Consider the following 12,823-nt stretch of genomic DNA (forward strand, 5'->3'; position numbering starts at 1 on the left):
CGCCTTAGAATTCAGCCTCTTCGAGGGGGCAACATCCTTTACATTACATAAATGAACAATTCTTGGATGATTCAAATGACAAAACCTCCTTTCTATATATAAGAGTCTAAGGAGTCACAATATAATCCAGCCGACCTAAAAATAATAATATAAAGCCACAAAAATAACAATAGAGGGATTCTATGGGGCACAGTAATAACAATATGGGGGCAATAGGGGCACAACAATATTAATAAGGGGTATAACTACAATAGTAATGGGGTAATCACTAGTATTATAGGGGCCCAACATTGTTGATAAAAATGGAGGGGCGGGATTTAATCCCCCGACCCCTCCTCAACCACTCGAAATTTTTAACCAATGCACCCAATGGCTTCATTGGTTTGTCCACCCACTGAACCATATATGAACCTGTTTTCACAGTGCGCCCAGGAGAGAGAGTGCACGTTTTTCAAGGTGAATGAATTGTAGGAGGCAGAAGCGTGAGTAGGCCTATGAAAGGGGGAAAAATCGTGCCTGAGCACATTTTCCAAGGGGTCAATTTTGGTCCTGTGTTAGAATTGGGCAAGTTTTATATCGATTTTTCACCTCTCAGCGACAGGAACTCAATGGTGATGCTAGTTTCTGCAACATAGATCTCCATTTTTTGGCCATTTTCCAGATTGGAGGTATAATACTCCTTCATGTAAATGTTGATTGTACTCTTATTTCTCATGCCACTTAATGAATGAGGGCCTCCCAATTTATTGTGTAGGGCCCAGAGACGTAGTAGAAATTGGATGAACTCTATTATCAAGTCTCTTGTCTTCTTTCATGCTTTTATGTGTTTCTCCTCTTCTCTCATGTGCACATTAAATTTCTATGGTTAAGATGCAATTTATCCATGTAATTCTTTAATACATCTATAAGCAAAAGATTTTGGATCACCTCATATAAGTTATGCCAATGGTGCGAGTCGCTTCCCCAAGAATCTAGCCTCGAAAGCTTGGGCCATTTTCACCCCCTTGCATTCATTAGTCCATGCCAATGACGCCTGCTGATGAGCCCTAGAAATGGGTAACTATATGGGCTCATTCCGCCTCCTAATTCGACTTAATCCACCATTCTCATTATTTTTTTGCATGTTTTTGAATATATTTATGCTAATAGAGTGAACTGGGTTAGTCACTTTGCAATGTAGTCTAGTGAATGTTTTATGCAGATTTTTTGGACAATTTTGGACAAAGTCAAGGAATTTATGGGAAATGGCAGCCAAAAATCGAGAAAAACATGGAAGAGGATTTGTAGGGGGGTGTCTCCTTCATTTATGACCCCTTCCCTCGAATCCTCCATCAACAACTCGAAGCACCAAGGTCCACATTGATGATTCCAAGGGGCAACCGAGCAAGTCAAGTAGGACTGTTGTTTATCTTCAGTTCTATGAAGCTGAGTTCCTTAGTTTTAGGAGGACTGTTGGAGGTACCCATTTGTATAAATAAGGAGGCTTAGAGCCTCAGTAGGTTAGCCAGTTATTAGTAAATTTTCACACTTTTGTGCAGCACATTGTTCAGCTTATTTTCGAGTTCCTTTTTGAGAACAGTTTATGTAATGTAACTGCTATTTTTGAAAATGAAGATGAAACAGTTTTTGAGCCAGCACTGATCTCTTTCAGAGGGCTGAAGCTCTTGGGTTAGGGCCCAACCCAAGCTACCCAACACCTCCTTCTGTGTACTTATATGTTTTTTCTTCCATTCATGAGTTAATTTCTGTTGCATAGATTCATTTTACTTTGTTAGATTAGGTTGCTTTTGATGGTTAGTATAGTTGTTTTATTTCAGTTGCTCAAGTAGGTTTCTATAGTGATGGAAGAAGATCAAAAAAGGCCAACAGTAGGCCTTGATCTCCTTTCTCCCTTCCTGGGACTATGATTTGAGGTCAAGGCACTACTGCTGCCACCAAAAACACAGTTTTTTCTCTTCCATGCAACTGCTAGTGTGATACTTTGAGTTGGAAAGGTTGATATTGGTTCAGATTCATTTGCTTAGATCATTTCCTATTCTTTTACCATAGTTATCTCGCATGATTTTTTGTTCATAGGGTACTATTCAACATTTTCTGTTTGTAGGTCAGAAATTAGGTCAAGCTAGACAAAATTCTGTTTTTAGTTCTTTCTTTGGTCAGTTTTGATAAGTAAATGTGCAGATCTCTTGCAGGACATCTCAGCTCACCATCCCTCCATAAAAAAACTAGCACCAGCTCACTTCTCATAGATTTCCCAGCTCATTCGCAACATTTCGCCAATCTTCCATAATTTCTGTGTTTCTTTCCATAAAGTTGCTTTCTTGCCATTCGAACAAATCTGACCATCAAATTCATCCGTGATCTTCCTTGACAAGTTCTAGACACCTCAACACCTTCATCTAGCTATCATTGCCCCTTTCCCATCATTTTTCCACCTTCAAAACTCCAAAAATAGCTTTCGGCTTCCTCTTGTAGATCCGCCTGTAGATCCCCTGCAGCCTATTGTAGAACTTCCTATGAGTGATTTTTTGAAGTCCAATCACTATGGAAGTCTTCAGAAGGGTACTAGGGGCTTCTTAGGACCTCTCCACACCTTCCTCACCCTCTGCAAAAACCAACCCCATCTTCCTTTTCCACCAAACCTCTACACAGTGACAACCAGATAAATCATAAGCATAATAATTTCACATAAAAACACTCAAAAGTACAGAAAGATGATTTTATCTCATTTCTTTTCAGAAGTAGCATGAATAAATGAAATTTACCTTTCCAGTAGTCAATGGCACTCATTTCATTAGTTTCCATCTCTTTTCTTGCAAAAGTAGGGTTAGTAGGTAAACTAGGGGTTTGCTAGGGTTTGCGTTTCATTTCAGTTTTCATTCTCTTTCTGCAGATAGAATAGCCTCCTTAGAGTTAGTTTTCTTTTATCATAGTTAAAATCTTCTTCTAATAATTCATAGAAGTTGTCTTAAGCTCCTAATGATCTTATTCCAGCTGATCAAGTGACAACCTGCAGTAAGAGCTAGTACTTGTGCATACAACACCGTCACTTCCAAGTTTTTTACGAACTACCGGGTTGATAAAAGTAAAGTAGGAACCCCCAAGAGTTTCAGCATTATTGCTTCAATACTGATGCTCACCACTTTTTGGTGTCGTTTCCGAGGAAGCGTTAGAGTATTTTGTGATCATTGCTTTTCTTCTATTTTCTACTACAACATTCTGCTAGGTAGTTATTTCAGCAAAAGTAGAGTAGTTGTTTCATTTCAATTCTGCAATTTCAATTCCGCAATTTCAATTCTGCAAAAGTAGATTAGGAATTCCTTGCTTTCATTTCCATTCTGCAATTTCATTTCAGCAAGCGTAGATTAGGCATTTCCTGCTTTCGTTTCCATTCTACAATTGCATTTCAGCAAGCATAGATTAGGCATTTCCCGCTTTCATTTCAATTCTGCAATTTCATTTCAGCAAGCGTAGATTAGGAATTTCCTGTTTTCATTTCAATTCTGCAATTTCCATTCCAACAAAGTAGATTAGTCATTTCCTTGCTTTCATTTCAATTCTGCAATTTCATTTCAGCAAGCTTCATTTTAGTTAGTTGCAATTTGTTGTTCAATCCATTTCAGTTTTTGCAGGTACAAGCCGAAAATAAATAAATAAATAAATAAAATCACCTACAAAGAGATTTCCTTTCATGCCTTGTAGGAACAAAGACAATTCAGGAAAATTCCTACCTAACACCCCAACCACATCACTAAGTTACCCTTCTTTCTTCTTTGGTGGCAGTGATTGGTGGGCTCCAGTATTGTAGAAATAATGCTACAACTCCTGGAGCTCCCTATCTCTAATTTTATCAACCCAGTAGTTTGTACAAACTTGGAAGCGACGGTGCTGTATGCACAAGTACTAGCTCTTGTCACAGCTGTCACCTGGTCAGCTGGCACAAGTCCGCTAGGGCTCAAGCCAACTTCTATAGGCTCTCAGAAGAAGCTTTATGAGTGATGGACGAAAGCTATCTTGAAGGAAGCTAACCTACTTTGCAAAAGGAAATGGAAAGCCAACAAATCATAGAAACCCTAGTAAACCCTAATTTAACTAGCTTGACCCTTACAATGCAAAAACGTGGATGAAACTTCTACCAATGATGCTATTACATGCAGTGAGTTGAAATACATGAATCTAAGCTACTTGCATCTGAAAAGACATGTTTTTGTATTTTTTCATTAAGTGGTTGGATTTATTGTGATGATGCTTTTGATTAGGGTTTGACTGTGCAGGAGCGGTTCAAGTGGAAGGAAAGCATGGGCAAGGTCAGGATGGCTAGGGGAGGTCCCAGAGGGTCTCTAGCATCGATCCCCAGAAGTCTACCACGTTCGGATGCTCAGCAACCGAGTTTGCAGGCTTCTACAGGAAGTCTGCAGGGGATCCTACAGGAAACTCAGAGGTTTCTACAGGAAGGTTGTGAATTTCTACAGGATGTTTGGCCGTGGAAGTTTTGGGAGATGGTGAAGTGATGGAGTGGTGTGGCAGGATAGGTGAGATGGAGATGGACTTGGTGATGGCTCAGGAGCAGAAAAATCAGATGGAGGAAGAGTGCATGCAGTGGTTTGATGGTTGGAAGGATGGGATCAACGAAAGTGTAAGTAAATGGAGCTAAGTGAATAATGGATGAGTAATGAGCTGAACAGAGGCCGAATGGGTGACTTGAGGAGAGATCAAGAAGAAGAAGAAGAAGAAAGTGGAATGATATGGAGCAGCGTAAATGAAACAAATAACTTATACACCAAAACGAGGATTCATTAACCTATGATAACTGTGCCATGAAACCTATGAACAGCAATGGAAAACCAAGAAATGAAACTCGTGCGTGGAAGTGAAATGTAGAAGTATGGTTCTATGTCAAAAGTGCATGGATGGATCTTCAATGAAAGTGTCTATGTTGCAGCTTGCATGGAAGTGAGAAGAACTACGTTTCTTTTTGGTGGTTGGTTATGGACTGCACCCCAATCCCTAACAGAGATGGCAGTGAGCCTTTACAACCTTTTTCTGGAGCTCCAATAGATTATATCTATCCTCTTCTAACCTAAGCAACTGGAAACAAATTCACCATAAACTAATCCTATCTAAGCTCATGAAAAAGACTAAATTAACAAACTGTAAATTCGAATTGCATGGTAAAGTAAAAAACTCAAAGTGCTGGAACGAAATGCAACAACATTACAACACCGAGGAGATCTATTGCTCTCAGGTTGGGCCCTAACCTGAGAGCTATAGCTCCCTTAGAAAACTCAGAATGAGATCAAAATCTGCCTTCTTTATTCATAATCTGATATCATGCCAAAACTGGCTTACAAAAGGAACAAACACCGAGCTGTAGCTCGTACTTCAAAATTACAAGAGTAATGCAAAAGTTCAAAAAAGCTTCTATCCAAGGCTACGGCCTCAGTATTTATGCAAAATGATCATCCAACAGGTGTCCTTGATTTGAGGAGCTCGGCTGTCCAACTGAAGTTTAAACTGCTGATCCTGTAGGACAGTCATAACTGTTGTTCCTGTAGAACAGTTATAACTGCTGTTCCTGTAGAACAGTTGGCTGCCTCTAAGCTCGGTGGGGAGATGGATTGGAGCTCGGAGCTATGGTGGGAATCACGAGGAAGGTCCCAAGACTGTGGACATCCTCTCCTAAAAACCAGCAGTGCCACCTCACTGTCTCCTTGTCTCCTTTTCACGTGGTCTTTTCTCCCTTTTAATGCCAAAAACCTGAAAGCATCATGCATTAGTCACATAGATAAAATGTCTACCCTTCTTCCTACAAACAACACGAATAAACTAAGAAATGCATGCATAAGCAATAAAAAGTGAATGGTTTGAGCAAAGCAAGTAGGCCAAATGAGCCCAAATTATACCAAAAATTGGGGCTCATCATCACCCCCCAGCTAAACTATTTGCTCATCCTTGAGCAACTTAGTCCAAGTCCTCATCCTTCATTGCTTTCACTGCTTCCCTTGCATCCCAAGGCTCTGTGGTAGTGTCCTCTCTGTAGATGTGAAACCCTGCTTTCCTGTTTACCTCTTCCCATTGTTGACTGTCATCTTCCTTTGTATTGCCTTCAGTCAATCCTAGCAATAGTGGTGGGCTGAGTTTAAGGCCAATCCAGCTGGCCTGGAGGCTTTGCATGGACTTCTTGTAAAGGTCAACTCTTGCCAAAGCTTCTCTCATCCGGATGGGGGTATGGTACTCTTGGATTGTCAAGCTGTGGGCCAGGGTATTCCATCTGCGTGCACAAGCCTGGGCAACACTTTCTCCCAACAACCTTTCCATGTCTTCAAAGTGAGCTATGGCCTGGGCCTGTTGGTCCATAAATCTCAAGGAAGCTGTGGGATCCGTAGCTAACTGTTGGTGGGTTGAGATGAGTGCCACCGGATCCTCTAGTTCCAGCCTAATGAACAGTGGTTCACTCACTTCTCGGTTCATGACCGATTTTGCTTCAGTTGCTCTTTGATCCTCATGGTTTAACCATGAGGTGAAGGCCATCAATTGCATATCACCCAAGGCAATGTTGGGATCCCATGAGACTTCATTAGGCAAAGCCAAGTTGTGGAGGTAAAACTCTGCCAATTTGGCTTTGTCTTCTGCCGAACTAGTACTGCATAATTCAGAAAATTGTTGTGTGTTTTGGATGTGTGCAATACCTCTTTGTGCCAAGGTGTTTATTTGGAACTGCAGCCATTGATCCTTTAAGAACAATCCATAGGATTTTGCGGGCGGTCTGCACTGAATTGCCTCCATGGCCCAACTGGCCATGCAGGCCAATTGTGCTTCCTTTTGTTGCAGCTGTTCCTTTAGGGCTTGCACTTCAATTTTTGTCTGCTGTTCTACTTCCTGTAGAAGTGTCATTGGCTCTTCAAGACTGGTGGTCAGCTCCTTTTTGGCTGGTTTTTCTTTTGTGATGTCCTTGGAGGATGTTCCTGCTCCCTCCCTTAGTTCTTGTAGCTGCAACCTTAGCTTCTGATTTTCTTCCTGTAGGAGCGCCTGCTGGCAACTAGCCATATGTTTAGCCATGGTGAATTCACTCCTGACCTCCTTGAGTTTCTCTTGTAAGGGGCCGATGTCCGCCACGCCCTTTGATTTAGCGATCTGCATCCATGTGTGGGAACGGACTCTTTCCTCCTCTAGTGCAAAAAATAGAGGCACAGTAAATTTCTGCGGTATGATTTTGCCCGCCTCTAAAAAGGTGTAATATGAATTCAGATTGGGCGAAGGGCTAGGTTCTGGTATATGTTCTCTTGCTATCTCTTCAGGCGGTTCTGCCTCACCCTCCCTTGGTGATGAGGGCCCTTCTCCTTCCCTCTTTTCTGTTTCCTGTAGCCGGGCCAGAGTATCCTGTAGAACATTTTCAGCTTCCTGTAGCTGAGTTTTTTCTAACTTTTCTTGCCATGTATTTTTCTTTGGACTCCCCTTTTCGTAGGTGACTGTGATCCTGGAGGGTGATTTTTCCTTGGGAGAAGCAGGTGTATCTTCGATGACAATCAGGCTGCTGGATTGAGGTGGTGGCTTGCCCGTCTTTATCCTAACGCTTCTTCGAGCTTTAAAGTACAGAGGGGTCTCCCTCTTCCTCTTGTCTTTTTGCTTAGGTGGCGTGCTGAGGCCAGCTAATACAGCTGCTGCTTCCCGTGCCAGAATATCCACCTTCTTCTCTTTGGGTTTTACCTTTTCGAGGCTTCCTGTAGAAGCCTGTTTCTGCAATTTCGGGCTTCCTGTAGAAGCCTGTGTCTTAATGATTCTTGGGCTTCCTGTAGAAGCCTTGGTCTTTGCTTTTGGGCTTCCTGTAGAAGCCTGCTTCTCAATGATCTTCGGGCTCCCTGTAGAAGCCTTCGTTTTTGTTTTTGGGCTTCTTGTAGAAGCCTGTTTTTGCTTTCCTGTAGCCACAGGTGTCTCCACCTCTGCTTGCTTGCCTGCTTTAGTTTTTCTTTTTGTTTTGGTTGCAGGTGCTGTTGAGGTACTTGGGCTGACGTGGACTACCTCAGCTTTGTCCATTCTGCTCTTCATCCTCTTTTCCCTTGCTGACAGGATAGGTGTGCCACCTTTTTCTTGGTCCTCCTTTTCCTCATGCTTCTTCCTTTGTTCTTTCTCCTGTACTGTTGTCGGGGTCTCTTGGTCTTCTTTCCTCTGTTCCTCGGCCACTGCTTCGTGTTCCTCACTGCTGGAGGAACCCATTTCTTCGATCAACATTTTAATGTCCCCATCTTTTGTCAAATTCCGGAAGGATTCCCATGAGAGGGGAACCTCATAAGAATGCAGTGCATCCTCCACAAGAAGCTTGATTAACCCATGGTGGGCTATCTGATCAGGTATGCCCTCTCTTAGCTTTGTAGCACACTCCATTAGAGACTGCAGGAGGTAATAAGGGATGCTCAGTTTTTGTTCTACAGGAAGGTAAATTCGGTGCCTCAATTCAGTGAGCAGCCGAAAGTGATATGCGTACACGATGCTGAAACGGCCTTCACAAGTAATATATTTCATGATTTGCAAACTGACTTCATTCCAAGGTGGCAATAGGCTCGTTCTTCGCACCCCGTTTTTGTCCTCCGAAAATTCTTCCTCAGGTGGAAAGAATTCCTTCTTTGCTTGCTGGCTCAGCTTTCTTTCGTCCTTATCCCATGGCAAACCCATAGGGAGTTCTGTGATCCGACTGATATGTTCTGGGGTGAGCTTGAGGCTTAGACCTCTGAAGTTCACTGTGGCCAATGTCTGGGATTTAGGCTTCAGAGCCTGCAAGAATTCTTCGGCCACTTCATCATCGTAGCCCTGCAGCTTATCACAAAAAGGCATCCATTGTGCTCTGGTGAAGAGCTCTACCACTGCCGGGTTTTCCCTTAATTTAGTTGACTCAGTGGGTTCCCATCTTATAAACCCACCCGGCATGATGAACACGGTCGTTTTAATTAAAGGTGGCAAATGCAAAAGAGATTTGGTCTATTAAGACAGAGCATGCACATAATCCACAAAATTCAACACAGTCTACTTATACCGACATCCTGTAGAATGACAGCATAGGCACAGCAAACAACAATTCCACCAATATCTTTATGACCCGACTGTGGACGATGGTCTTGCCACTTTTTCTAACCAGTTGCATGAAGAGTTCAGGGTTACCTCTTTAATTGGCCACCTTTTTTCGTGAGGCACCCGCTTTCCTGTAGATGACTGTGTTCCTGTAGACTGCGTTCCTGTAGAACTGCGCTCCTGTAGAACTGCGTTCCTGTAGAAGCAGTGCACAATTCTCGGGGAGGACTGTAGTTGGCCCGCGCTCGAGGTGTGCTTGACCAGCGTTCTGGTAGCCAACAGCTCGGCGTATCAAAGTGCAGAGGAGATCAGAATAGCCACCCGAGTTTGAAGTGTTGGATGATAAATGCATGCGCATGATCTAGCCGATTAGATTTTGAATCGGCGCAATCTGTGGCGCGGGGGATGAGCTGTCCCCGCCGGACCGTTGGGCGACGTCATCCATCATCCGCCTGTGTATTCACTTGCTGCCGCATTCGTTCCCACAGATTTGCCACCGCCTTTTCCTGTTAAACTCATGCTTCTGACGAGAGTGTTCTCACGTGCATGTCGTTCATTCTCTTTGTCGTGGCCGCCACCCAAACATCCAATTACACTTTAACTAGCCGACGTGGCCAGTCGACTGGCCATACGGCCGCTCAACCATTCAATTTTACGCTTTGCAAACAATTTCAAAGTAAGATTCATGCGATTTGATGGAAGGAAGGGTTGAGACACTTACCTGCGTGGCTGCACACGATTTTTCCAGTTCTTGGATGATGGTGAGTGGATCTACCTGCTGCATGCGACTTACACAGACCCGGAGGCTCGTGGTTACAGGCTGCCAACGATGGAGTGGATGTTTTGCTTGCATGCGCCCGCGTTTCATTTCAGATGACGGTGCTGTGAATGGTATCCACTCGAGCAGGTTGAACTGTTACAGGATTCCCGCGAGGTGTCTCGTAACAGTCCTTTCTCCTTGGGTGCATGCTGCATGACGGAGGTTCTGGCCTTCCAATCACGTTCCCGGAGCTCTTGATGCCTGCGGTATGAGATCCCAGCATTTGTTTAACTTTGAAAATGGCTTTTCCCGCGAGAACTCATCGATCTTCTTTGTTGGTGCAGGGAACTTGGTCGCATGTCGACAAGGATGGTGGAGCAAGGTGACAGCGATGTGCAAGGGTGCCAATAGAGGCTTGCATGCATCCAAACCAATTCATAGGCGCTAAATCTTCTTTTAAGATGAATTCTGGCCGTCCAAAACTCCTACAGGAAGTTTCCTGTAGAACACAGAGCTTCCTGTAGAAAGTTCGGCCTTCCTGTAGAAAGTCTGTACTTTCCTATAGGAAATCCGCGTCTTCTTGTAGAAAGACTGCATTATCCTGTAGAAGATTCCAACCATGATAAAATTGCACATACCTTGGAAAAAACATGGATATCCTTGGAGGAGGTGCTGGTGAGGTCCCTTGACAGCATGATACGGACCTTTGGCTTTGAGTTGGAGGGTTTCCTCTCCTCCATAGAGCATCTTCAACCCTTCTACAGGAAGTTTCCTGTAGAACACAGAGTTTCCTGTAGAAAGTCTGCATGCAATTTTACCATATTTTTCTTATTGTTTTTTTTCTTTTCTTTTTTCTCTTTTTTTTTTTTTTTGAAAGATAACAGGGGCGCCTCAAAGAGGTTTTCACCCATGCCATCTGCCCTGAGCGCCTCAGAAAGGTTTTCACTCAAGGATCTTTTTCAAACCTTTTTTCTTTTTTTTTTGAAAGACAATAGGGGCGCCTCAATGAGGTTTTCACCCCTACTACCTGCCTTGGGCGCCTTAGAGAGGTTTTCAAACAAGGATCTTTATTATTTTTTCCCTCTTTTTTTTGTTTTTTGTTTTTTTTTTTTTTATGTCCTTCAGGGTATGCCAAAAGCAGAGGCAGAACCCTTCTCTATGACCAATACAAATTTCTCCATAGTCTTGATGAACTCTTGCCTTGAGAGAGGTCTCCTGTAGATCTTCAACCGATGCCCATTGACAAGCATGGGAATGGATTCCTCATCAATGGTTCGAATGAGGACAGATCCATTGTCATGGCATTTCTCCACTGCATATGGTCCTAGCCATCTGGTTCTCAGCTTCCCCTTGAAATCTTTGTATCTGGAATCATACAACAAAGCCCAATCTCCCAGCTGAAATTGCTTGTCATGGAGATGTTGGTCATGCCACACCTTTCTCTGAAGTTGAACCACTTCTGAGTGAAGGAGGGCCTGCATTCGGTGCTCATCCAGGCCATTCAACTGCAATAGCCTTTCTTGTTGTGCATGGCTGAGATCTAGGTCCAGCTGAGCTGCCATCCTCAAGGTGTTGTATTCAAACTCAATGGACAGCAAAGCTCTCTTCCCATAGACCAGCTCATACGGTGTGAAGCCGGTGGTGGTCTTCCAAGTGGTGTTGTAAGCCCATGTGGCTTCAACCAGGTGATCTGCCCAGTCCTTTCTGCTGCTGCTCACCACCTTAGTCAAGATCCCTTCTAATGCTCTATTGGTGACTTCCACCTGCCCATTTGCTTGAGGGTGATAAGGGGTGGAAGTCCTATGCTTGATCTTGTGATGAGCTAGTAGATCTTCAACCAGGTTGGAGGTGAACTGGCTCCCTTAATCGGTGACCAGCTCTCTTGGATAGCCAAACTTATAGAAGATGTTCTCTCTTAGGAACTTGGCCACCTTTTCTTCTGTTGCTGCTTTGATTGCTTTGGTCTCTGCCCACTTTGTCAAATAGTCAGTACACACAATGATGTAAGTCCTTTGCCTCGAAGAGGGGTTGATTGGGCCCACAAAGTCCATGCCCCACTTCTCAAATGGCTCAAGAGTCACTTGAGGTTGGAGAGGCATCTCATCCCTTTGGGTGGGTTTCCCCATTCTTTGGCATTGGTCACACTGACTGACATATCTTCTGACATCTTGATGAAGTGTGGGCCAATAGTAGCCTGCCTGCAGGATTTTGAAGGCAGTTCTCTTTGCTGCAAAATGTCCTCCACAAGGCCCATCATGACAAGTGAGGAGGATATCAAAGACTTCCTCCTCCCTTACACAATGCCTTAAGATCTGATCGGGGCCAAGCTTGAACAGATTGCCCCCGATCCAAGTGAATGAGGCACTCTTTCTGATGATTATGCTCTTCTCTCTGGAAGATAGGTGTGGAGGGAACTGTGCTAAAACAAGATAGTTTGCTATATCAGCAAACCATGGAGAGAGTATTGAAATAGCAAACAGATGTTCATCGAGCATCTGGTCGTCCACTGTTCCATCCTCATCTGCAGACAAATCCAATCTAGATAAAAAGTCAGCAACAACATTTTCTCTGCCTCGTTTGTCAACAATGGTCAAATCAAACTGCTGCAATAAGAGTAACCATCTAATAATACGAGCATTCACATCTGGTTTATTCATTAAATATCTAATTGCAGCATGGTCAGTATGTACAAAGGTCTGGTAACCAGTAATATAATGTCGGAACTTGTTCAGTGCATGGACCACAGCCAAGAATTCTTTCTCGGTTACAGTGTAATTCAGCTCATCTTTGGACAAGTTTTTGCTAACAAAGTAAATGGCATATGGAAGTTTTTGCTCAACTTGTCCTAAAGCTGCACCTATGGCTTTGTTCGGGGCATCAGTGTGGATTTGGAAAGGTAGGGCCCAGTTTGGACCTCTCAGGATTGGGGCTGACACCAACTTGTCCTTCAATTCATTTAAAGCCCTCTGACAATCGTCAGTCCATTTAAACTCCACATCT

The sequence above is a fragment of the Pinus tabuliformis genome, chromosome 8 (assembly GCF_031772625.1).
Source record: "Pinus tabuliformis cultivar Carrire ecotype Pingquan chromosome 8, CPIR1, whole genome shotgun sequence".
NCBI lineage: Eukaryota > Viridiplantae > Streptophyta > Pinopsida > Pinales > Pinaceae > Pinus > Pinus tabuliformis.